Below are 23094 nucleotides of genomic sequence, written 5' to 3' on the forward strand. Positions count from 1 at the left end.
TGCAATTAATTAATACATTGCCACCTCTTGTTTTGTGTCGTCTGTGTTTCTGTGTTTCCGCAATTTCACATTGGAACAGCTCATTCACCTTCCTTGTCTTCTCTCCGCCCTCCCTCCTAGGTAGGTTAAAGAGCTGCACCTGAGCCAGCCACTGATTGATGCAGCACCATAGTCAAATAGTGGAGTGGAGTAGGGGAACAGCAAACAGCTATTAAAGCAGCCAGCCCGCCCGCCCGCCCGCCCGTCACAATGGACCTACCTGTGTACACTAGATGGATGTGATGGAATGTACTGTGGTCCCTACATTTCAAGAAGAAGTAAGAATTGCAGTTGCAACAAACCCTTGCTTGCCTACAAAGAGAGCAGCAATTTGGATTTGTTACTATGTTACCTGGAAGAATAACAAACTGTGCAAGGATGGAGGTTGTAGGAGCAAGGAGAACAAGTTGTCTGTAAAGTTGGTGGATGCCTATTTTCCATTTTGCAGTCCCTTGTCTCCCTCTTGTGGCCTCCTGGAGGCAACTAGCTGTGCAAAAAAAAGACAGCCTGGGGGCCGGCTGTTGCAGTGTTGCCCTCTCAGGCAACACTGAGTGACTGACTGAGCCGCACCGTCTTATATAAAGTTCAGACGGAACTTTGCACGTGTCATAGTGGAGACCTCAGGAGCCAGAGCCAGCTTTCTGACATCATAATGGGGCCTCAGAGATAAAAGCCTGGGCCCAGGCAGTGTTGGTCAGTGCTGCTCAGCAGGCAGCACTGGACTGGATTAAAGCTGATACAAGGTGTGAAAGGAGAAGGGGTGGCAGTGGGCATGCACTTACTGCTGCTGCTGCTGCCAGTGTTTGCACGGCAGGAGGGCATTTGGGCGTTGCCAGGAAGGCGTTTTTATGTCGATTCCTCCTCTTTCAGCACTGCATTGTGGTGCAAGCAAAAGAAGCAAATCCTGTCTTGCTTCCTCTCCGGCCTTTATTCACCTCCCGCTTAGTAGCTGTGAGTGTGTGTGAGCCTGCAGGGCCCCATGGAATTGCCTAGGAGTAGGCTGAATCGCTGCAAGGGGTGAACAGCAGTATTGGGCAGGCTCGGTCAACGCGCGGCCCGTTCGGGTTATCGCTTCTCGGCCTTTTGGCTAAGCTCAAGTGGCTAACCAGAGGCGTCCAGTGCTGAACTCTCGGCCCTGCAGCATCGCCCTTTGGGGCTTAAGCTGCTTGTTGCTATAGGGAGACAGCCAGTGGCAGGAAGGCGATCGACATGGGCGTTATTGTACGTCACGCTAAGGCCGGGGAAACCCGGGTCAAGTACGGCATTCGGATCGAAGTTGATGTTGGATCAGAGAAGACCCTGGACCTACGACACCTGGTGAACAACATCTTGTTTGGAATTCTGAAAGTGGAGCGGAAGAAAATCCTTTGTCTTCAGGAGCATAAGGTTGGTCATTTTACCTTGATATTGACGGATTTACCTGCCTGCCATACTTTCCATTACAATTTGATGCAAAATGTGAACAATCCTGAGCTTGGAGGACTTACTTTTATCCTGCTGTATGATGAAGGAGAAGTCTTCCTGGTTGTTTTTCTCTACAATGCACATGTACCTTTGCAAGATATCACGGCATTCCTGTCTAGACATTGTGCATATGTTAAGTTTGAGAATAAAATCTTGAACACTGAAATGATCTGGAATGGGAAATACAAATTTCGGGTCCGGTTTCGGCAAGATATTGAGGAACCAGGAGGCTTCCATTTCCCTCCATCGAACTTCTCCATTGGAAGAGACAGGGGATATCTGTTTTTTCCCAGGTGTCCTCCCTTCTGCAGGAATTGTAAAGTTTTTGGCCACACAAGGGAAGGATGTCAAAATTCAGGGAAGTGTTCCAGATGTAACCAGGAGGGTCACAAAGCAAAAGAATGTGTCAACCGCATTGTTTGTAATCTCTGCGAGGTGGAAGGGCATACATTCAAAGACTGCCCTCTGCGGAAGAAGTCATATGCAGAGGCAGCCAGGAGCCAAGTGGCTGAGATGATAGCGAGAACTGGACGGTTGGGCGAGGAGGTACCCGCTGACTATCTGGCTTCTTTAAGCACATCTCCAGTAGAAGTACGTGTGGAGGAAGGGGCAGGCATGGAGGTAGCCCCGGTCGAGGAGGATCTTCCTCACCCATCCGATGCCCAGACTGGGCTACAGGGTGAGGGAGAAATTGAGGGCGACGTCCCCGTGACTCCTCCTGTTTCTTGGAGTCTGGATGAAGTGTTTCTGGAAGGAGTTGGAGGTCAAGGGGATTTTACCACTGTAGGCACCCGACCTGCAGACGAAATTCTGGATATGGGGGCTAAGAGAGCCAGGCTGGCCGCGTCACCCCCTGTAACCCCTGGAAGGGAGGAGGAATACCCCTCATCAGTGATTTCGTTTGATGAGCCTTTTCTAGAAGATCAAGGGACCAGTTTCTTCACATTAGGTTGCCAGCCTCCAGAAGGCAAAGGCTGAAGTGCAAATGGACAACCTGCGGTTATCTGGCTATGAAAATTAAAATATGGCATCCAAACCTACATTTGATGTCGTATCCTTAAATGTACGACTGATTCAATCTAAGCCCAGGAGGGCTGCAGTTCTGGATTTTTTAAAAAATTTAGGAGCTGATGTATATTGTTTGCAAGAATGCGGTATTAGGGAACCTGTGCCAGAACAGGAATGGCCATATGGCCAATGTATATGGTCTGGTTCTTCTATAAATAAAAATGATGGGGTAGGAATATTGCTAGGGAATAGGAATTTAAAATTAGAAAGTTATATTGTGGTGGAAGTGGGGAGGTGTATTTTGGCAGAGATAAATGTCAGAGGGTGGAGGGTAAGGGTAATTAATATATATGGAGCAACAAAAAAAGAAGAGAGGTTAGAGCTCCTAGAGAAGTTGTCCTTTTTTTTGCCAGGGAGAATTCCTACGATTTGGGTTGGGGACTTTAACTGTGTGACGGAAGGGGAAAAAATGGATGTATCTGGTAAAAAGTTGTACCAATTAATCAAAGATTTTTCTTTTATAGATGCTGCTGAGGTTCATTTGGGAAAGCCACCACCCGACACTTATAGGTCTGATAGAGGAGGGGTAACATCAAGGATAGATCGGGTGCTTTTCTCAAAAAATGTGGGGTGCATGAGTTTGCGGCAGCGCGATGTGACCTTTTCTGACCATGTGTGTATGTGTGCAACTTTTGAAGGGGATGTTCGTTTAGTGCGTGGTGCAGGGGTATGGAAGTTAAATGTAAGTTTATTAGAGGATGAAAGAATTGTGAAGGCTTTTATATATGCGTATAAAGGATGGAAATCGCGGCAGGAATCTTTTGGGAATGTGTTGGAGTGGTGGGATTGGATGAAGAATGAATGTAAAAGATTCTTTAAAAAATGGGGCTATAAAAAAGCAGCTATGCTAAGAAACCAATATAATGAGTTGAATGTTAGAATAGAATGGTTGAGAAAACTTGGCGAGCTTGGTGTGGATGTCAGTGATTTGATGAGGGACGCAAGGAATGAAAGTAGGCTTTTATTAGAGGAAAAAGGGAAAAAAATTATATATAGATCAAAAGTTGAAAACTTAGACAAAGATGAAAAATGTACAAGATTTTTTTTCAAAAAAATATGTGGTAAAAAGGATGATATGGATGAATTATTGAATGATAGGGGTGAGTGTGTTTCTGGAAAGGATGTGATGAGTGAAGTTGAAGGTTTTTATACCCAGTTGTATGGAGAGAAGTGGTATGATAAGGATTTGATGAATGAGGTTTTGAATGGGTTGGAAAATAAACTTGGAGAGGAAGATTGTGAGTCTCTGTGTGGTGATATTACCATGGATGAAGTGAGAAATGTGGTGATGAGTGCAAGTAAAAATAAAACACCTGGGAAGGATGGGATCCCAATTGAATTATATGTGAGGATGTGGGATATAATGGGTGGGGATTTGCTTGAGGTATGTCAGTATATGTGGAAGCATGGTGTGTTGAGCAAATCTATGAAAGAAGGTGTGGTTGTGCTGATATATAAAAAAGGTGAGAAGAAAAATTTGGCAAATTGGAGGCCAATTACTTTGTTGGATTCTGACTATAAGTGTTTTAGTAAAGTATTGGCCAATAGGATGCGTGAGGTTGTTGCTGAAGTGGTGAATGAAGATCAAGTGTGTGCAGTGCCTGGTAGAAGTATGACTGATAATTTGTTGTTACTAAGGGATATGATTGGGGACTGTATGGATAGAAAGCAGAAATGTATGGTCCTATCTGTGGATTTTGAAAAGGCATTTGATAGGGTGTCGCATGAGTTTATGTTTAGTGTGCTGTGTAAAATGGGTTTTCCGAGAAAGTTTGTGTATGCAGTGAAAGGTTTGTATGGGAACGTAACAAGTGAGTTTCTCGTAAATGGGTTTCTGAGTGGAAAAGTGGGGATAAGGTCAGGTGTCAGGCAGGGTTGTCCTATGTCCCCTGTCCTGTTCATTAGTGTGATTGAAGTGTTGTTGTGTATGGTTAGAAGGGAAAAATTTATGAGGGGGTTATTAATTCCTGGGAGTAATGGTAAGTTTCTGAAAGTATTGGGTTATATGGACGATGTGGTGATTGTTAGTGAAAGAGAGGCGGAGATAAATAGAGCGAGATTGTTGTTGAGGTTGTTTTGTAGTGCGTCTGCGTTTAAAGTGAATTGGGGTAAATGTAGCTTTAAGTGTTTTGGTGATAGGAGTGTGAGAATGGATGGGGTTAATTGTGAGATGGGTGCTATTAAAATATTGGGTGTGCAATTTAATGAGGATTTGAGAGGGAATGAAAGTTGGGATGAATGTGGTATGAGAATAGAACGAAAACTGAACTTTTGGAGACTGAGAAGTTTGACACTGACGGGAAAAATTTTGATAGTTAAATCTGTTGTGTTACCAATTTTACTTTTTTGTGCAGTTGTTTTCCCTTTTGCTACTCACAAAATTAAGAAGACGGAAAAGATGATTTTTACATTTTTTTGGGGGAGTAGAATGGAAAAATTGAAGAGAGAGTATGTGTATAAGATGTGTGTGAATGGTGGTTTGGATTTTCCAAATGTTGAGGTATTTTTGGCTTTGAATTATATCAAAGTGGTGTCTGTGTTAGTGCAGAGGAATAATAAGACTGGTTTCATGATTAGATACTTGGCTGGTTGGATGTTGTATGGTCTGAATTGGGTAAAGAGAGATGCAAGTGTGCCTGTGGCTTTCAAGTGTCCAGTGTGGTATATGAGGATTGAGGTTTTTGTGAGGAAAAATGACTTGCTTGCTGTGCCAATGAGTGAGTTTAAAAATAAGAATGCGGTGATGAAGAGAATACGTGCGAATGAAATTCCATGTGAAATTGCAGGTTTGAGGTCTAATGAAGTGCAGAGTGTATGGAGTAAATTGAAGGTGAGTGGTATGTCAAACAGACAGCGTGATATTGTATGGATGTCGCTGCATAATATCCTACCTGTTAGGCAAGTGCAGAAAAGAAGGGATCTTATTAGGTCTGAGGTTTGCCCGAGGAATGGATGTGGAGCAAGTGAGAGTGTGAGACATATGTTGTGGGATTGTGACTATTCGTATGAAGTATGGAAAGGGGTGGGTGGTTTGTGTAAAGAACTAGCGGGGGTAAAATTTGTTAATTGGAAAGTAGCAATGTTTGGAATGGGTGCAAGTAGTCGTATGAAAGATAGAATTATGTGGTTAATTATGGCATGTGTGATGGAAAGTTTGTGGGATGTGAGAAACTTGTTAGTGTTTAAAAGGAAATTAGTGCCTGTAAATGAGTGTATTAGGATGATTTTGTCTAGACTTTACGTCATGTATTTGTGGGATAGACAGCATGGTGGTGGCTTAGATTCAGAGGGGATATGGAAGTTCAAAAAATGGAAATTCCTGATACGATGTAGGTAATATTGTTCTGTTTTTTTTTGTGATTGTTTATGTAAATTGAAGAAAAAATAAAGAACAAACCAGAATGATGATAAGTTTGAAGCAACGTGGATTTGATTTTCAAGTTTTGAGAAACATTATAAGTTGCTTATAACTAACTGAAATGGTTTTAAAAAAAAAAAAAAAAAAAAAAAAAATCTGTTCTTATCAGTTTAATATCTGATACGTCCCCTATCTGGGGACCATATATTAAATGGATTTTTAGAACAGGGAGATGGAAATAGAGCTTGCTCTGTCCACTCCACGCATTGACCTGGTATTGCAGTATTTTCAGGACCGGTGCACCCTTTCCTTATGTGTTTACTAAAATCAGATTCCAAAAGTGCTTTTTGTGTTTGCCATTGTTTTTGTCTTTCGGATGGGATCTCCCCTTTTAATCCCATTATTTCAACACCTGTTGGACAATGCATTTGTACAGTCATGTGTGATAATGAGCTAATTTATTAAATGCAATTAATTAATACATTGCCACCTCTTGTTTTGTGTCGTCTGTGTTTCTGTGTTTCCGGCATTTCACATTGGAACAGCTCATTCACCTTCCTTGTCTTCTCTCCGCCCTCCCTCCTAGGTAGGTTAAAGAGCTGCACCTGAGCCAGCCACTGATTGATGCAGCACCATAGTCAAATAGTGGAGTGGAGTAGGGGAACAGCAAACAGCCATTAAAGCAGCCAGCCCACCCGCCCGCCCGTCACAATGGACCTACCTGTGTACACTAGATGGATGTGATGGAATGTACTGTGGTCCCTACATTTCAAGAAGAAGTAAGAATTGCAGTTGCAACAAACCCTTGCTTGCCTACAAAGAGAGCAGCAATTTGGATTTGTTACTATGTTACCTGGAAGAATAACAAACTGTGCAAGGATGGAGGTTGTAGGAGCAAGGAGAACAAGTTGTCTGTAAAGTTGGTGGATGCCTATTTTCCATTTTGCAGTCCCTTGTCTCCCTCTTGTGGCCTCCTGGAGGCAACTAGCTGTGCAAAAAAAAGACAGCCTGGGGGCCGGCTGTTGCAGTGTTGCCCTCTCAGGCAACACTGAGTGACTGACTGAGCCGCACCGTCTTATATAAAGTTCAGACGGAACTTTGCACGTGTCATAGTGGAGACCTCAGGAGCCAGAGCCAGCTTTCTGACATCATAATGGGGCCTCAGAGATAAAAGCCTGGGCCCAGGCAGTGTTGGTCAGTGCTGCTCAGCAGGCAGCACTGGACTGGATTAAAGCTGATACAAGGTGTGAAAGGAGAAGGGGTGGCAGTGGGCATGCACTTACTGCTGCTGCTGCTGCTGCTGCTGCTGCTACCAGTGTTTGCACGGCAGGAGGGCATTTGGGCGTTGCCAGGAAGGCGTTTTTATGTCGATTCCTCCTCTTTCAGCACTGCATTGTGGTGCAAGCAAAAGAAGCAAAACGTGCGGCACGTTCGGGTTATCGCTTCTCGGCCTTTTTGCTAAGATCAAGTGTAGTATCTGTTCTTATCAGTTTAATATCTGATACGTCCCCTATCTGGGGACCATATATTAAATGGATTTTTAGAACAGGGAGATGGAAATAGAGCTTGCTCTGTCCACTCCACGCATTGACCTGGTATTGCAGTATTTCCAGGACCGGTGCACCCTTTCCTTATGTGTTTACTAAAATCAGATTCCAAAAGTGCTTTTTGTGTTTGCCATTGTTTTTGTCTTTCGGATGGGATCTCCCCTTTTAATCCCATTATTTCAACACCTGTTGGACAATGCATTTGTACAGTCATGTGTGATAATGAGCTAATTTATTAAATGCAATTAATTAATACATTGCCACCTCTTGTTTTGTGTCGTCTGTGTTTCTGTGTTTCCGGCATTTCACATTGGAACAGCTCATTCACCTTCCTTGTCTTCTCTCCGCCCTCCCTCCTAGGTAGGTTAAAGAGCTGCACCTGAGCCAGCCACTGATTGATGCAGCACCATAGTCAAATAGTGGAGTGGAGTAGGGGAACAGCAAACAGCCATTAAAGCAGCCAGCCAGCCCGCCCGCCCGCCCGCCCGTCACAATGGACCTACCTGTGTACACTAGATGGATGTGATGGAATGTACTGTGGTCCCTACATTTCAAGAAGAAGTAAGAATTGCAGTTGCAACAAACCCTTGCTTGCCTACAAAGAGAGCAGCAATTTGGATTTGTTACTATGTTACCTGGAAGAATAACAAACTGTGCAAGGATGGAGGTTGTAGGAGCAAGGAGAACAAGTTGTCTGTAAAGTTGGTGGATGCCTATTTTCCATTTTGCAGTCCCTTGTCTCCCTCTTGTGGCCTCCTGGAGGCAACTAGCTGTGCAAAAAAAAGACAGCCTGGGGGCCGGCTGTTGCAGTGTTGCCCTCTCAGGCAACACTGAGTGACTGACTGAGCCGCACCGTCTTATATAAAGTTCAGACGGAACTTTGCACGTGTCATAGTGGAGACCTCAGGAGCCAGAGCCAGCTTTCTGACATCATAATGGGGCCTCAGAGATAAAAGCCTGGGCCCAGGCAGTGTTGGTCAGTGCTGCTCAGCAGGCAGCACTGGACTGGATTAAAGCTGATACAAGGTGTGAAAGGAGAAGGGGTGGCAGTGGGCATGCACTTACTGCTGCTGCTGCTGCTGCTGCCAGTGTTTGCACGGCAGGAGGGCATTTGGGCGTTGCCAGGAAGGCGTTTTTATGTCGATTCCTCCTCTTTCAGCACTGCATTGTGGTGCAAGCAAAAGAAGCAAAACGCGCGGCACGTTCGGGTTATCGCTTCTCGGCCTTTTGGCTAAGATCAAGTGTAGTATCTGTTCTTATCAGTTTAATATCTGATACGTCCCCTATCTGGGGACCATATATTAAATGGATTTTTAGAACAGGGAGATGGAAATAGAGCTTTATCTGTCCACTCCACGCATTGACCTGGTATTGCAGTATTTACAGGACCGGTGCACCCTTTCCTTATGTGTTTACTAAAATCAGATTCCAAAAGTGCTTTTTGTGTTTGCCATTGTTTTTGTCTTTCGGATGGGATCTCCCCTTTTAATCCCATTATTTCAACACCTGTTGGACAATGCATTTGTACAGTCATGTGTGATAATGAGCTAATTTATTAAATGCAATTTTTTAATACATTGCCACCTCTTGTTTTGTGTCGTCTGTGTTTCTGTGTTTCCGGCATTTCACATTGGAACAGCTCATTCACCTTCCTTGTCTTCTCTCCGCCCTCCCTCCTAGGTAGGTTAAAGAGCTGCACCTGAGCCAGCCACTGATTGATGCAGCACCATAGTCAAATAGTGGAGTGGAGTAGGGGAACAGCAAACAGCCATTAAAGCAGCCAGCCAGCCCGCCCGCCCGCCCGTCACAATGGACCTACCTGTGTACACTAGATGGATGTGATGGAATGTACTGTGGTCCCTACATTTCAAGAAGAAGTAAGAATTGCAGTTGCAACAAACCCTTGCTTGCCTACAAAGAGAGCAGCAATTTGGATTTGTTACTATGTTACCTGGAAGAATAACAAACTGTGCAAGGATGGAGGTTGTAGGAGCAAGGAGAACAAGTTGTCTGTAAAGTTGGTGGATGCCTATTTTCCATTTTGCAGTTCCTTGTCTCCCTCTTGTGGCCTCCTGGAGGCAACTAGCTGTGCAAAAAAAAGACAGCCTGGGGGCCGGCTGTTGCAGTATTGCCCTCTCAGGCAACACTGAGTGACTGACTGAGCCGCACCGTCTTATATAAAGTTCAGACGGAACTTTGCACGTGTCATAGTGGAGACCTCAGGAGCCAGAGCCAGCTTTCTGACATCATAATGGGGCCTCAGAGATAAAAGCCTGGGCCCAGGCAGTGTTGGTCAGTGCTGCTCAGCAGGCAGCACTGGACTGGATTAAAGCTGATACAAGGTGTGAAAGGAGAAGGGGTGGCAGTGGGCATGCACTTACTGCTGCTGCTGCTGCCAGTGTTTGCACGGCAGGAGGGCATTTGGGCGTTGCCAGGAAGGCGTTTTTATGTCGATTCCTCCTCTTTCAGCACTGCATTGTGGTGCAAGCAAAAGAAGCAAAACGCGCGGCACGTTCGGGTTATCGCTTCTCGGCCTTTTGGCTAAGATCAAGTGTAGTATCTGTTCTTATCAGTTTAATATCTGATACGTCCCCTATCTGGGGACCATATATTAAATGGATTTTTAGAACAGGGAGATGGAAATAGAGCTTTATCTGTCCACTCCACGCATTGACCTGGTATTGCAGTATTTACAGGACCGGTGCACCCTTTCCTTATGTGTTTACTAAAATCAGATTCCAAAAGTGCTTTTTGTGTTTGCCATTGTTTTTGTCTTTCGGATGGGATCTCCCCTTTTAATCCCATTATTTCAACACCTGTTGGACAATGCATTTGTACAGTCATGTGTGATAATGAGCTAATTTATTAAATGCAATTAATTAATACATTGCCACCTCTTGTTTTGTGTCGTCTGTGTTTCTGTGTTTCCGGCATTTCACATTGGAACAGCTCATTCACCTTCCTTGTCTTCTCTCCGCCCTCCCTCCTAGGTAGGTTAAAGAGCTGCACCTGAGCCAGCCACTGATTGATGCAGCACCATAGTCAAATAGTGGAGTGGAGTAGGGGAACAGCAAACAGCCATTAAAGCAGCCAGCCAGCCCGCCCGCCCGCCCGCCCGCCCGTCACAATGGACCTACCTGTGTACACTAGATGGATGTGATGGAATGTACTGTGGTCCCTACATTTCAAGAAGAAGTAAGAATTGCAGTTGCAACAAACCCTTGCTTGCCTACAAAGAGAGCAGCAATTTGGATTTGTTACTATGTTACCTGGAAGAATAACAAACTGTGCAAGGATGGAGGTTGTAGGAGCAAGGAGAACAAGTTGTCTGTAAAGTTGGTGGATGCCTATTTTCCATTTTGCAGTCCCTTGTCTCCCTCTTGTGGCCTCCTGGAGGCAACTAGCTGTGCAAAAAAAAGACAGCCTGGGGGCCGGCTGTTGCAGTGTTGCCCTCTCAGGCAACACTGAGTGACTGACTGAGCCGCACCGTCTTATATAAAGTTCAGACGGAACTTTGCACGTGTCATAGTGGAGACCTCAGGAGCCAGAGCCAGCTTTCTGACATCATAATGGGGCCTCAGAGATAAAAGCCTGGGCCCAGGCAGTGTTGGTCAGTGCTGCTCAGCAGGCAGCACTGGACTGGATTAAAGCTGATACAAGGTGTGAAAGGAGAAGGGGTGGCAGTGGGCATGCACTTACTGCTGCTGCTGCTGCTGCCAGTGTTTGCACGGCAGGAGGGCATTTGGGCGTTGCCAGGAAGGCGTTTTTATGTCGATTCCTCCTCTTTCAGCACTGCATTGTTGTGCAAGCAAAAGAAGCAAAACGCGCGGCACGTTCGGGTTATCGCTTCTCGGCCTTTTGGCTAAGATCAAGTGTAGTATCTGTTCTTATCAGTTTAATATCTGATACGTCCCCTATCTGGGGACCATATATTAAATGGATTTTTAGAACAGGGAGATGGAAATAGAGCTTGCTCTGTCCACTCCACGCATTGACCTGGTATTGCAGTATTTCCAGGACCGGTGCACCCTTTCCTTATGTGTTTACTAAAATCAGATTCCAAAAGTGCTTTTTGTGTTTGCCATTGTTTTTGTCTTTCGGATGGGATCTCCCCTTTTAATCCCATTATTTCAACACCTGTTGGACAATGCATTTGTACAGTCATGTGTGATAATGAGCTAATTTATTAAATGCAATTAATTAATACATTGCCACCTCTTGTTTTGTGTCGTCTGTGTTTCTGTGTTTCCGGCATTTCACATTGGAACAGCTCATTCACCTTCCTTGTCTTCTCTCCGCCCTCCCTCCTAGGTAGGTTAAAGAGCTGCAACTGAGCCAGCCACTGATTGATGCAGCACCATAGTCAAATAGTGGAGTGGAGTAGGGGAACAGCAAACAGCCATTAAAGCAGCCAGCCAGCCCGCCCGCCCGCCCGCCCGTCACAATGGACCTACCTGTGTACACTAGATGGATGTGATGGAATGTACTGTGGTCCCTACATTTCAAGAAGAAGTAAGAATTGCAGTTGCAACAAACCCTTGCTTGCCTACAAAGAGAGCAGCAATTTGGATTTGTTACTATGTTACCTGGAAGAATAACAAACTGTGCAAGGATGGAGGTTGTAGGAGCAAGGAGAACAAGTTGTCTGTAAAGTTGGTGGATGCCTATTTTCCATTTTGCAGTTCCTTGTCTCCCTCTTGTGGCCTCCTGGAGGCAACTAGCTGTGCAAAAAAAAGACAGCCTGGGGGCCGGCTGTTGCAGTGTTGCCCTCTCAGGCAACACTGAGTGACTGACTGAGCCGCACCGTCTTATATAAAGTTCAGACGGAACTTTGCACGTGTCATAGTGGAGACCTCAGGAGCCAGAGCCAGCTTTCTGACATCATAATGGGGCCTCAGAGATAAAAGCCTGGGCCCAGGCAGTGTTGGTCAGTGCTGCTCAGCAGGCAGCACTGGACTGGATTAAAGCTGATACAAGGTGTGAAAGGAGAAGGGGTGGCAGTGGGCATGCACTTACTGCTGCTGCTGCTGCTGCCAGTGTTTGCACGGCAGGAGGGCATTTGGGCGTTGCCAGGAAGGCGTTTTTATGTCGATTCCTCCTCTTTCAGCACTGCATTGTGGTGCAAGCAAAAGAAGCAAAACGCGCGGCACGTTCGGGTTATCGCTTCTCGGCCTTTTGGCTAAGATCAAGTGTAGTATCTGTTCTTATCAGTTTAATATCTGATACGTCCCCTATCTGGGGACCATATATTAAATGGATTTTTAGAACAGGGAGATGGAAATAGAGCTTGCTCTGTCCACTCCACGCATTGACCTGGTATTGCAGTATTTCCAGGACCGGTGCACCCTTTCCTTATGTGTTTACTAAACTCAGATTCCAAAAGGGCTTTTTGTGTTTGCCATTGTTTTTGTCTTTCGGATGGGATCTCCCCTTTTAATCCCATTATTTCAACACCTGTTGGACAATGCATTTGTACAGTCATGTGTGATAATGAGCTAATTTATTAAATGCAATTAATTAATACATTGCCACCTCTTGTTTTGTGTCGTCTGTGTTTCTGTGTTTCCGGCATTTCACATTGGAACAGCTCATTCACCTTCCTTGTCTTCTCTCCGCCCTCCCTCCTAGGTAGGTTAAAGAGCTGCAACTGAGCCAGCCACTGATTGATGCAGCAGCATAGTCAAATAGTGGAGTGGAGTAGGGGAACAGCAAACAGCCATTAAAGCAGCCAGCCCGCCCGCCCGCCCGCCCGCCCGTCACAATGGACCTACCTGTGTACACTAGATGGATGTGATGGAATGTACTGTGGTCCCTACATTTCAAGAAGAAGTAAGAATTGCAGTTGCAACAAACCCTTGCTTGCCTACAAAGAGAGCAGCAATTTGGATTTGTTACTATGTTACCTGGAAGAATAACAAACTGTGCAAGGATGGAGGTTGTAGGAGCAAGGAGAACAAGTTGTCTGTAAAGTTGGTGGATGCCTATTTTCCATTTTGCAGTCCCTTGTCTCCCTCTTGTGGCCTCCTGGAGGCAACTAGCTGTGCAAAAAAAAGACAGCCTGGGGGCCGGCTGTTGCAGTGTTGCCCTCTCAGGCAACACTGAGTGACTGACTGAGCCGCACCGTCTTATATAAAGTTCAGACGGAACTTTGCACGTGTCATAGTGGAGACCTCAGGAGCCAGAGCCAGCTTTCTGACATCATAATGGGGCCTCAGAGATAAAAGCCTGGGCCCAGGCAGTGTTGGTCAGTGCTGCTCAGCAGGCAGCACTGGACTGGATTAAAGCTGATACAAGGTGTGAAAGGAGAAGGGGTGGCAGTGGGCATGCACTTACTGCTGCTGCTGCTGCTGCCAGTGTTTGCACGGCAGGAGGGCATTTGGGCGTTGCCAGGAAGGCGTTTTTATGTCGATTCCTCCTCTTTCAGCACTGCATTGTGGTGCAAGCAAAAGAAGCAAAACGCGCGGCCCGTTCGGGTTATCGCTTCTCGGCCTTTTGGCTAAGATCAAGTGTAGTATCTGTTCTTATCAGTTTAATATCTGATACGTCCCCTATCTGGGGACCATATATTAAATGGATTTTTAGAACAGGGAGATGGAAATAGAGCTTGCTCTGTCCACTCCACGCATTGACCTGGTATTGCAGTATTTCCAGGACCGGTGCACCCTTTCCTTATGTGTTTACTAAAATCAGATTCCAAAAGTGCTTTTTGTGTTTGCCATTGTTTTTGTCTTTCGGATGGGATCTCCCCTTTTAATCCCATTATTTCAACACCTGTTGGACAATGCATTTGTACAGTCATGTGTGATAATGAGCTAATTTATTAAATGCAATTAATTAATACATTGCCACCTCTTGTTTTGTGTCGTCTGTGTTTCTGTGTTTCCGGCATTTCACATTGGAACAGCTCATTCACCTTCCTTGTCTTCTCTCCGCCCTCCCTCCTAGGTAGGTTAAAGAGCTGCACCTGAGCCAGCCACTGATTGATGCAGCACCATAGTCAAATAGTGGAGTGGAGTAGGGGAACAGCAAACAGCTATTAAAGCAGCCAGCCCGCCGGCCCGCCCGCCCGCCCGTCACAATGGACCTACCTGTGTACACTAGATGGATGTGATGGAATGTACTGTGGTCCCTACATTTCAAGAAGAAGTAAGAATTGCAGTTGCAACAAACCCTTGCTTGCCTACAAAGAGAGCAGCAATTTGGATTTGTTACTATGTTACCTGGAAGAATAACAAACTGTGCAAGGATGGAGGTTGTAGGAGCAAGGAGAACAAGTTGTCTGTAAAGTTGGTGGATGCCTATTTTCCATTTTGCAGTCCCTTGTCTCCCTCTTGTGGCCTCCTGGAGGCAACTAGCTGTGCAAAAAAAAGACAGCCTGGGGGCCGGCTGTTGCAGTGTTGCCCTCTCAGGCAACACTGAGTGACTGACTGAGCCGCACCGTCTTATATAAAGTTCAGACGGAACTTTGCACGTGTCATAGTGGAGACCTCAGGAGCCAGAGCCAGCTTTCTGACATCATAATGGGGCCTCAGAGATAAAAGCCTGGGCCCAGGCAGTGTTGGTCAGTGCTGCTCAGCAGGCAGCACTGGACTGGATTAAAGCTGATACAAGGTGTGAAAGGAGAAGGGGTGGCAGTGGGCATACACTTACTGCTGCTGCTGCTGCTGCTGCTGCTGCCAGTGTTTGCACGGCAGGAGGGCATTTGGGCGTTGCCAGGAAGGCGTTTTTATGTCGATTCCTCCTCTTTCAGCACTGCATTGTGGTGCAAGCAAAAGAAGCAAAACGCGCGGCACGTTCGGGTTATCGCTTCTCGGCCTTTTGGCTAAGATCTAGTGTAGTATCTGTTCTTATCAGTTTAATATCTGATACGTCCCCTATCTGGGGACCATATATTAAATGGATTTTTAGAACAGGGAGATGGAAATAGAGCTTGCTCTGTCCACTCCACGCATTGACCTGGTATTGCAGTATTTCCAGGACCGGTGCACCCTTTCCTTATGTGTTTACTAAAATCAGATTCCAAAAGTGCTTTTTGTGTTTGCCATTGTTTTTGTCTTTCGGATGGGATCTCCCCTTTTAATCCCATTATTTCAACACCTGTTGGACAATGCATTTGTACAGTCATGTGTGATAATGAGCTAATTTATTAAATGCAATTAATTAATACATTGCCACCTCTTGTTTTGTGTCGTCTGTGTTTCTGTATTTCCGGCATTTCACATTGGAACAGCTCATTCACCTTCCTTGTCTTCTCTCCGCCCTCCCTCCTAGGTAGGTTAAAGAGCTGCACCTGAGCCAGCCACTGATTGATGCAGCACCATAGTCAAATAGTGGAGTGGAGTAGGGGAACAGCAAACAGCTATTAAAGCAGCCAGCCCGCCCGCCCGCCCGCCCGTCACAATGGACCTACCTGTGTACACTAGATGGATGTGATGGAATGTACTGTGGTCCCTACATTTCAAGAAGAAGTAAGAATTGCAGTTGCAACAAACCCTTGCTTGCCTACAAAGAGAGCAGCAATTTGGATTTGTTACTATGTTACCTGGAAGAATAACAAACTGTGCAAGGATGGAGGTTGTAGGAGCAAGGAGAACAAGTTGTCTGTAAAGTTGGTGGATGCCTATTTTCCATTTTGCAGTCCCTTGTCTCCCTCTTGTGGCCTCCTGGAGGCAACTAGCTGTGCAAAAAAAAGACAGCCTGGGGGCCGGCTGTTGCAGTGTTGCCCTCTCAGGCAACACTGAGTGACTGACTGAGCCGCACCGTCTTATATAAAGTTCAGACGGAACTTTGCACGTGTCATAGTGGAGACCTCAGGAGCCAGAGCCAGCTTTCTGACATCATAATGGGGCCTCAAAGATAAAAGCCTGGGCCCAGGCAGTGTTGGTCAGTGCTGCTCAGCAGGCAGCACTGGACTGGATTAAAGCTGATACAAGGTGTGAAAGGAGAAGGGGTGGCAGTGGGCATGCACTTACTGCTGCTGCTGCTGCTGCTGCTGCTGCCAGTGTTTGCACGGCAGGAGGGCATTTGGGCGTTGCCAGGAAGGCGTTTTTATGTCGATTCCTCCTCTTTCAGCACTGCATTGTGGTGCAAGCAAAAGAAGCAAAACGCGCGGCACGTTCGGGTTATCGCTTCTCGGCCTTTTGGCTAAGATCAAGTGTAGTATCTGTTCTTATCAGTTTAATATCTGATACGTCCCCTATCTGGGGACCATATATTAAATGGATTTTTAGAACAGGGAGATGGAAATAGAGCTTGCTCTGTCCACTCCACGCATTGACCTGGTATTGCAGTATTTCCAGGACCGGTGCACCCTTTCCTTATGTGTTTACTAAAATCAGATTCCAAAAGTGCTTTTTGTGTTTGCCATTGTTTTTGTCTTTCGGATGGGATCTCCCCTTTTAATCCCATTATTTCAACACCTGTTGGACAATGCATTTGTACAGTCATGTGTGATAATGAGCTAATTTATTAAATGCAATTAATTAATACATTGCCACCTCTTGTTTTGTGTCGTCTGTGTTTCTGTGTTTCCGGCATTTCACATTGGAACAGCTCATTCACCTTCCTTGTCTTCTCTCCGCCCTCCCTCCTAGGTAGGTTAAAGAGCTGCACCTGAGCCAGCCACTGATTGATGCAGCACCATAGTCAAATAGTGGAGTGGAGTAGGGGAACAGCAAACAGCCATTAAAGCAGCCAGCCCGCCCGCCCGCCCGCCCGCCCGTCACAATGGACCTACCTGTGTACACTAGATGGATGTGATGGAATGTACTGTGGTCCCTACATTTCAAGAAGAAGTAAGAATTGCAGTTGCAACAAACCCTTGCTTGCCTACAAAGAGAGCAGAAATTTGGATTTGTTACTATGTTACCTGGAAGAATAACAAACTGTGCAAGGATGGAGGTTGTAGGAGCAAGGAGAACAAGTTGTCTGTAAAGTTGGTGGATGCCTATTTTCCATTTTGCAGTCCCTTGTCTCCCTCTTGTGGCCTCCTGGAGGCAACTAGCTGTGCAAAAAAAAGACAGCCTGGGGGCCGGCTGTTGCAGTGTTGCCCTCTCAGGCAACACTGAGTGACTGACTGAGCCGCACCGTCTTATATAAAGTTCAGACGGAACTTTGCACGTGTCATAGTGGAGACCTCAGGAGCCAGAGCCAGCTTTCTGACATCATAATGGGGCCTCAGAGATAAAAGCCTGGGCCCAGGCAGTGTTGGTCAGTGCTGCTCAGCAGGCAGCACTGGACTGGATTAAAGCTGATACAAGGTGTGAAAGGAGAAGGGGTGGCAGTGGGCATGCACTTACTGCTGCTGCTGCTGCTGCTGCTGCCAGTGTGTGCACGGCAGGAGGGCATTTGGGCGCTGCCAGGAAGGCGTTTTTATGTCGATTCCTCCTCTTTCAGCACTGCATTGTGGTGCAAGCAAAAGAAGCAAAACGCGCGGCACGTTCGGGTTATCGCTACTCGGCCTTTTGGCTAAGATCAAGTGTAGTATCTGTTCTTATCAGTTTAATATCTGATACGTCCCCTATCTGGGGACCATATATTAAATGGATTTTTAGAACAGGGAGATGGAAATAGAGCTTGCTCTGTCCACTCCACGCATTGACCTGGTATTGCAGTATTTCCAGGACCGGTGCACCCTTTCCTTATGTGTTTACTAAAATCAGATTCCAAAAGTGCTTTTTGTGTTTGCCATTGTTTTTGTCTTTCGGATGGGATCTCCCCTTTTAATCCCATTATTTCAACACCTGTTGGACAATGCATTTGTACAGTCATGTGTGATAATGAGCTAATTTATTAAATGCAATTAATTAATACATTGCCACCTCTTGTTTTGTGTCGTCTGTGTTTCTGTGTTTCCGGCATTTCACATTGGAACAGCTCATTCACCTTCCTTGTCTTCTCTCCGCCCTCCCTCCTAGGTAGGTTAAAGAGCTGCACCTGAGCCAGCCACTGATTGATGCAGCACCATAGTCAAATAGTGGAGTGGAGTAGGGGAACAGCAAACAGCCATTAAAGCAGCCAGCCCGCCCGCCCGCCCGCCCGTCACAATGGACCTACCTGTGTACACTAGATGGATGTGATGGAATGTACTGTGGTCCCTACATTTCAAGAAGAAGTAAGAATTGCAGTTGCAACAAACCCTTGCTTGCCTACAAAGAGAGCAGAAATTTGGATTTGTTACTATGTTACCTGGAAGAATAACAAACTGTGCAAGGATGGAGGTTGTAGGAGCAAGGAGAACAAGTTGTCTGTAAAGTTGGTGGATGCCTATTTTCCATTTTGCAGTCCCTTGTCTCCCTCTTGTGGCCTCCTGGAGGCAACTAGCTGTGCAAAAAAAAGACAGCCTGGGGGCCGGCTGTTGCAGTGTTGCCCTCTCAGGCAACACTGAGTGACTGACTGAGCCGCACCGTCTTATATAAAGTTCAGACGGAACTTTGCACGTGTCATAGTGGAGACCTCAGGAGCCAGAGCCAGCTTTCTGACATCATAATGGGGCCTCAGAGATAAAAGCCTGGGCCCAGGCAGTGTTGGTCAGTGCTGCTCAGCAGGCAGCACTGGACTGGATTAAAGCTGATACAAGGTGTGAAAGGAGAAGGGGTGGCAGTGGGCATGCACTTACTGCTGCTGCTGCTGCTGCTGCTGCTGCTGCCAGTGTTTGCACGGCAGGAGGGCATTTGGGCGTTGCCAGGAAGGCGTTTTTATGTCGATTCCTCCTCTTTCAGCACTGCATTGTGGTGCAAGCAAAAGAAGCAAAACGCGCGGCACGTTCGGGTTATCGCTTCTCGGCCTTTTGGCTAAGATCAAGTGTAGTATCTGTTCTTATCAGTTTAATATCTGATACGTCCCCTATCTGGGGACCATATATTAAATGGATTTTTAGAACAGGGAGATGGAAATAGAGCTTGCTCTGTCCACTCCACGCATTGACCTGGTATTGCAGTATTTCCAGGACCGGTGCACCCTTTCCTTATGTGTTTACTAAAATCAGAATCCAAAAGTGCTTTTTGTGTTTGCCATTGTTTTTGTCTTTCGGATGGGATCTCCCCTTTTAATCCCATTATTTCAACACCTGTTGGACAATGCATTTGTACAGTCATGTGTGATAATGAGCTAATTTATTAAATGCAATTAATTAATACATTGCCACCTCTTGTTTTGTGTCGTCTGTGTTTCTGTGTTTCCGGCATTTCACATTGGAACAGCTCATTCACCTTCCTTGTCTTCTCTCAGCCCTCCCTCCTAGGTAGGTTAAAGAGCTGCAACTGAGCCAGCCACTGATTGATGCAGCACCATAGTCAAATAGTGGAGTGGAGTAGGGGAACAGCAAACAGCCATTAAAGCAGCCAGCCCGCCCGCCCGCCCGTCACAATGGACCTACCTGTGTACACTAGATGGATGTGATGGAATGTACTGTGGTCCCTACATTTCAAGAAGAAGTAAGAATTGCAGTTGCAACAAACCCTTGCTTGCCTACAAAGAGAGCAGCAATTTGGATTTGTTACTATGTTACCTGGAAGAATAACAAACTGTGCAAGGATGGAGGTTGTAGGAGCAAGGAGAACAAGTTGTCTGTAAAGTTGGTGGATGCCTATTTTCCATTTTGCAGTCCCTTGTCTCCCTCTTGTGGCCTCCTGGAGGCAACTAGCTGTGCAAAAAAAAGACAGCCTGGGGGCCGGCTGTTGCAGTGTTGCCCTCTCAGGCAACACTGAGTGACTGACTGAGCCGCACCGTCTTATATAAAGTTCAGACGGAACTTTGCACGTGTCATAGTGGAGACCTCAGGAGCCAGAGCCAGCTTTCTGACATCATAATGGGGCCTCAGAGATAAAAGCCTAGGCCCAGGCAGTGTTGGTCAGTGCTGCTCAGCAGGCAGCACTGGACTGGATTAAAGCTGATACAAGGTGTGAAAGGAGAAGGGGTGGCAGTGGGCATGCACTTACTGCTGCTGCTGCTGCTGCCAATGTGTGCACGGCAGGAGGGCATTTGGGCGCTGCCAGGAAGGCGTTTTTATGTCGATTCCTCCTCTTTCAGCACTGCATTGTGGTGCAAGCAAAAGAAGCAAAACGCGCGGCACGTTCGGGTTATCGCTTCTCGGCCTTTTGGCTAAGATCAAGTGTAGTATCTGTTCTTATCAGTTTAATATCTGATACGTCCCCTATCTGGGGACCATATATTAAATGGATTTTTAGAACAGGGAGATGGAAATAGAGCTTGCTCTGTCCACTCCACGCATTGACCTGGTATTGCAGTATTTCCAGGACCAGTGCACCCTTTCCTTATGTGTTTACTAAAATCAGAATCCAAAAGTGCTTTTTGTGTTTGCCATTGTTTTTGTCTTTCGGATGGGATCTCCCCTTTTAATCCCATTATTTCAACACCTGTTGGACAATGCATTTGTACAGTCATGTGTGATAATGAGCTAATTTATTAAATGCAATTAATTAATACATTGCCACCTCTTGTTTTGTGTCGTCTGTGTTTCTGTGTTTCCGGCATTTCACATTGGAACAGCTCATTCACCTTCCTTGTCTTCTCTCCGCCCTCCCTCCTAGGTAGGTTAAAGAGCTGCACCTGAGCCAGCCACTGATTGATGCAGCACCATAGTCAAATAGTGGAGTGGAGTAGGGGAACAGCAAACAGCCATTAAAGCAGCCAGCCCGCCCGCCCGCCCGCCCGCCCGTCACAATGGACCTACCTGTGTACACTAGATGGATGTGATGGAATGTACTGTGGTCCCTACATTTCAAGAAGAAGTAAGAATTGCAGTTGCAACAAACCCTTGCTTGCCTACAAAGAGAGCAGAAATTTGGATTTGTTACTATGTTACCTGGAAGAATAACAAACTGTGCAAGGATGGAGGTTGTAGGAGCAAGGAGAACAAGTTGTCTGTAAAGTTGGTGGATGCCTATTTTCCATTTTGCAGTCCCTTGTCTCCCTCTTGTGGCCTCCTGGAGGCAACTAGCTGTGCAAAAAAAAGACAGCCTGGGGGCCGGCTGTTGCAGTGTTGCCCTCTCAGGCAACACTGAGTGACTGACTGAGCCGCACCGTCTTATATAAAGTTCAGACGGAACTTTGCACGTGTCATAGTGGAGACCTCAGGAGCCAGAGCCAGCTTTCTGACATCATAATGGGGCCTCAGAGATAAAAGCCTGGGCCCAGGCAGTGTTGGTCAGTGCTGCTCAGCAGGCAGCACTGGACTGGATTAAAGCTGATACAAGGTGTGAAAGGAGAAGGGGTGGCAGTGGGCATGCACTTACTGCTGCTGCTGCTGCTGCTGCTGCCAGTGTTTGCACGGCAGGAGGGCATTTGGGCGTTGCCAGGAAGGCGTTTTTATGTCGATTCCTCCTCTTTCAGCACTGCATTGTGGTGCAAGCAAAAGAAGCAAAACGCGCGGCACGTTCGGGTTATCGCTTCTCGGCCTTTTGGCTAAGATCAAGTGTAGTATCTGTTCTTATCAGTTTAATATCTGATACGTCCCCTATCTGGGGACCATATATTAAATGGATTTTTAGAACAGGGAGATGGAAATAGAGCTTGCTCTGTCCACTCCACGCATTGACCTGGTATTGCAGTATTTCCAGGACCGGTGCACCCTTTCCTTATGTGTTTACTAAAATCAGATTCCAAAAGTGCTTTTTGTGTTTGCCATTGTTTTTGTCTTTCGGATGGGATCTCCCCTTTTAATCCCATTATTTCAACACCTGTTGGACAATGCATTTGTACAGTCATGTGTGATAATGAGCTAATTTATTAAATGCAATTAATTAATACATTGCCACCTCTTGTTTTGTGTCGTCTGTGTTTCTGTGTTTCCGGCATTTCACATTGGAACAGCTCATTCACCTTCCTTGTCTTCTCTCCGCCCTCCCTCCTAGGTAGGTTAAAGAGCTGCACCTGAGCCAGCCACTGATTGATGCAGCACCATAGTCAAATAGTGGAGTGGAGTAGGGGAACAGCAAACAGCCATTAAAGCAGCCAGCCCGCCCGCCCGCCCGCCCGTCACAATGGACCTACCTGTGTACACTAGATGGATGTGATGGAATGTACTGTGGTCCCTACATTTCAAGAAGAAGTAAGAATTGCAGTTGCAACAAACCCTTGCTTGCCTACAAAGAGAGCAGCAATTTGGATTTGTTACTATGTTACCTGGAAGAATAACAAACTGTGCAAGGATGGAGGTTGTAGGAGCAAGGAGAACAAGTTGTCTGTAAAGTTGGTGGATGCTTTTTTTCCATTTTGCAGTCCCTTGTCTCCCTCTTGTGGCCTCCTGGAGGCAACTAGCTGTGCAAAAAAAAGACAGCCTGGGGGCCGGCTGTTGCAGTGTTGCCCTCTCAGGCAACACTGAGTGACTGAATGAGCCGCACCGTCTTATATAAAGTTCAGACGGAACTTTGCACGTGTCATAGTGGAGACCTCAGGAGCCAGAGGCAGCTTTCTGACATCATAATGGGGCCTCAGAGATAAAAGCCTGGGCCCAGGCAGTGTTGGTCAGTGCTGCTCAGCAGGCAGCACTGGACTGGATTAAAGCTGATACAAGGTGTGAAAGGAGAAGGGGTGGCAGTGGGCATGCACTTACTGCTGCTGCTGCTGCTGCTGCTGCCAGTGTTTGCACGGCAGGAG

General features: G+C 46.3%; 13 non-coding genes across 13 annotated transcripts; all 13 read left to right on the plus strand.

The window, feature by feature from the left end:
* Positions 1-6050: 6050 nt before the first annotated feature.
* On the plus strand, positions 6051-6237 carry LOC142679689 (U2 spliceosomal RNA). The gene has a single exon (XR_012852869.1). It is a non-coding gene; the product is annotated as a U2 spliceosomal RNA (small nuclear RNA).
* A 1130-nt stretch (positions 6238-7367) lies between these two features.
* On the plus strand, positions 7368-7558 carry LOC142679572 (U2 spliceosomal RNA). The gene has a single exon (XR_012852801.1). It is a non-coding gene; the product is annotated as a U2 spliceosomal RNA (small nuclear RNA).
* Positions 7559-8687: 1129 nt separating this feature from the next.
* LOC142679587 (U2 spliceosomal RNA) lies at positions 8688-8878 on the plus strand. Its single transcript, XR_012852813.1, has one exon. It is a non-coding gene; the product is annotated as a U2 spliceosomal RNA (small nuclear RNA).
* Positions 8879-9997: 1119 nt separating this feature from the next.
* On the plus strand, positions 9998-10188 carry LOC142679588 (U2 spliceosomal RNA). Its single transcript, XR_012852814.1, has one exon. It is a non-coding gene; the product is annotated as a U2 spliceosomal RNA (small nuclear RNA).
* A 1130-nt stretch (positions 10189-11318) lies between these two features.
* Positions 11319-11509, plus strand: LOC142679426 (U2 spliceosomal RNA). The gene has a single exon (XR_012852680.1). It is a non-coding gene; the product is annotated as a U2 spliceosomal RNA (small nuclear RNA).
* Positions 11510-12635: 1126 nt separating this feature from the next.
* On the plus strand, positions 12636-12826 carry LOC142679427 (U2 spliceosomal RNA). The gene has a single exon (XR_012852681.1). It is a non-coding gene; the product is annotated as a U2 spliceosomal RNA (small nuclear RNA).
* A 1126-nt stretch (positions 12827-13952) lies between these two features.
* On the plus strand, positions 13953-14143 carry LOC142679428 (U2 spliceosomal RNA). Its single transcript, XR_012852682.1, has one exon. It is a non-coding gene; the product is annotated as a U2 spliceosomal RNA (small nuclear RNA).
* Positions 14144-15278: 1135 nt separating this feature from the next.
* On the plus strand, positions 15279-15469 carry LOC142679549 (U2 spliceosomal RNA). Its single transcript, XR_012852781.1, has one exon. It is a non-coding gene; the product is annotated as a U2 spliceosomal RNA (small nuclear RNA).
* Positions 15470-16600: 1131 nt separating this feature from the next.
* LOC142679429 (U2 spliceosomal RNA) lies at positions 16601-16791 on the plus strand. The gene has a single exon (XR_012852683.1). It is a non-coding gene; the product is annotated as a U2 spliceosomal RNA (small nuclear RNA).
* Positions 16792-17923: 1132 nt separating this feature from the next.
* Positions 17924-18114, plus strand: LOC142679581 (U2 spliceosomal RNA). Its single transcript, XR_012852809.1, has one exon. It is a non-coding gene; the product is annotated as a U2 spliceosomal RNA (small nuclear RNA).
* Positions 18115-19248: 1134 nt separating this feature from the next.
* LOC142679431 (U2 spliceosomal RNA) lies at positions 19249-19439 on the plus strand. Its single transcript, XR_012852684.1, has one exon. It is a non-coding gene; the product is annotated as a U2 spliceosomal RNA (small nuclear RNA).
* A 1118-nt stretch (positions 19440-20557) lies between these two features.
* Positions 20558-20748, plus strand: LOC142679383 (U2 spliceosomal RNA). The gene has a single exon (XR_012852644.1). It is a non-coding gene; the product is annotated as a U2 spliceosomal RNA (small nuclear RNA).
* A 1132-nt stretch (positions 20749-21880) lies between these two features.
* On the plus strand, positions 21881-22071 carry LOC142679432 (U2 spliceosomal RNA). The gene has a single exon (XR_012852685.1). It is a non-coding gene; the product is annotated as a U2 spliceosomal RNA (small nuclear RNA).
* The last annotated feature ends 1023 nt before the right edge of the window (positions 22072-23094 follow it).

This window comes from Rhinoderma darwinii, assembly GCF_050947455.1.
Source record: "Rhinoderma darwinii isolate aRhiDar2 chromosome 2 unlocalized genomic scaffold, aRhiDar2.hap1 SUPER_2_unloc_55, whole genome shotgun sequence".
Taxonomy (NCBI): Eukaryota; Metazoa; Chordata; class Amphibia; order Anura; family Rhinodermatidae; genus Rhinoderma; species Rhinoderma darwinii.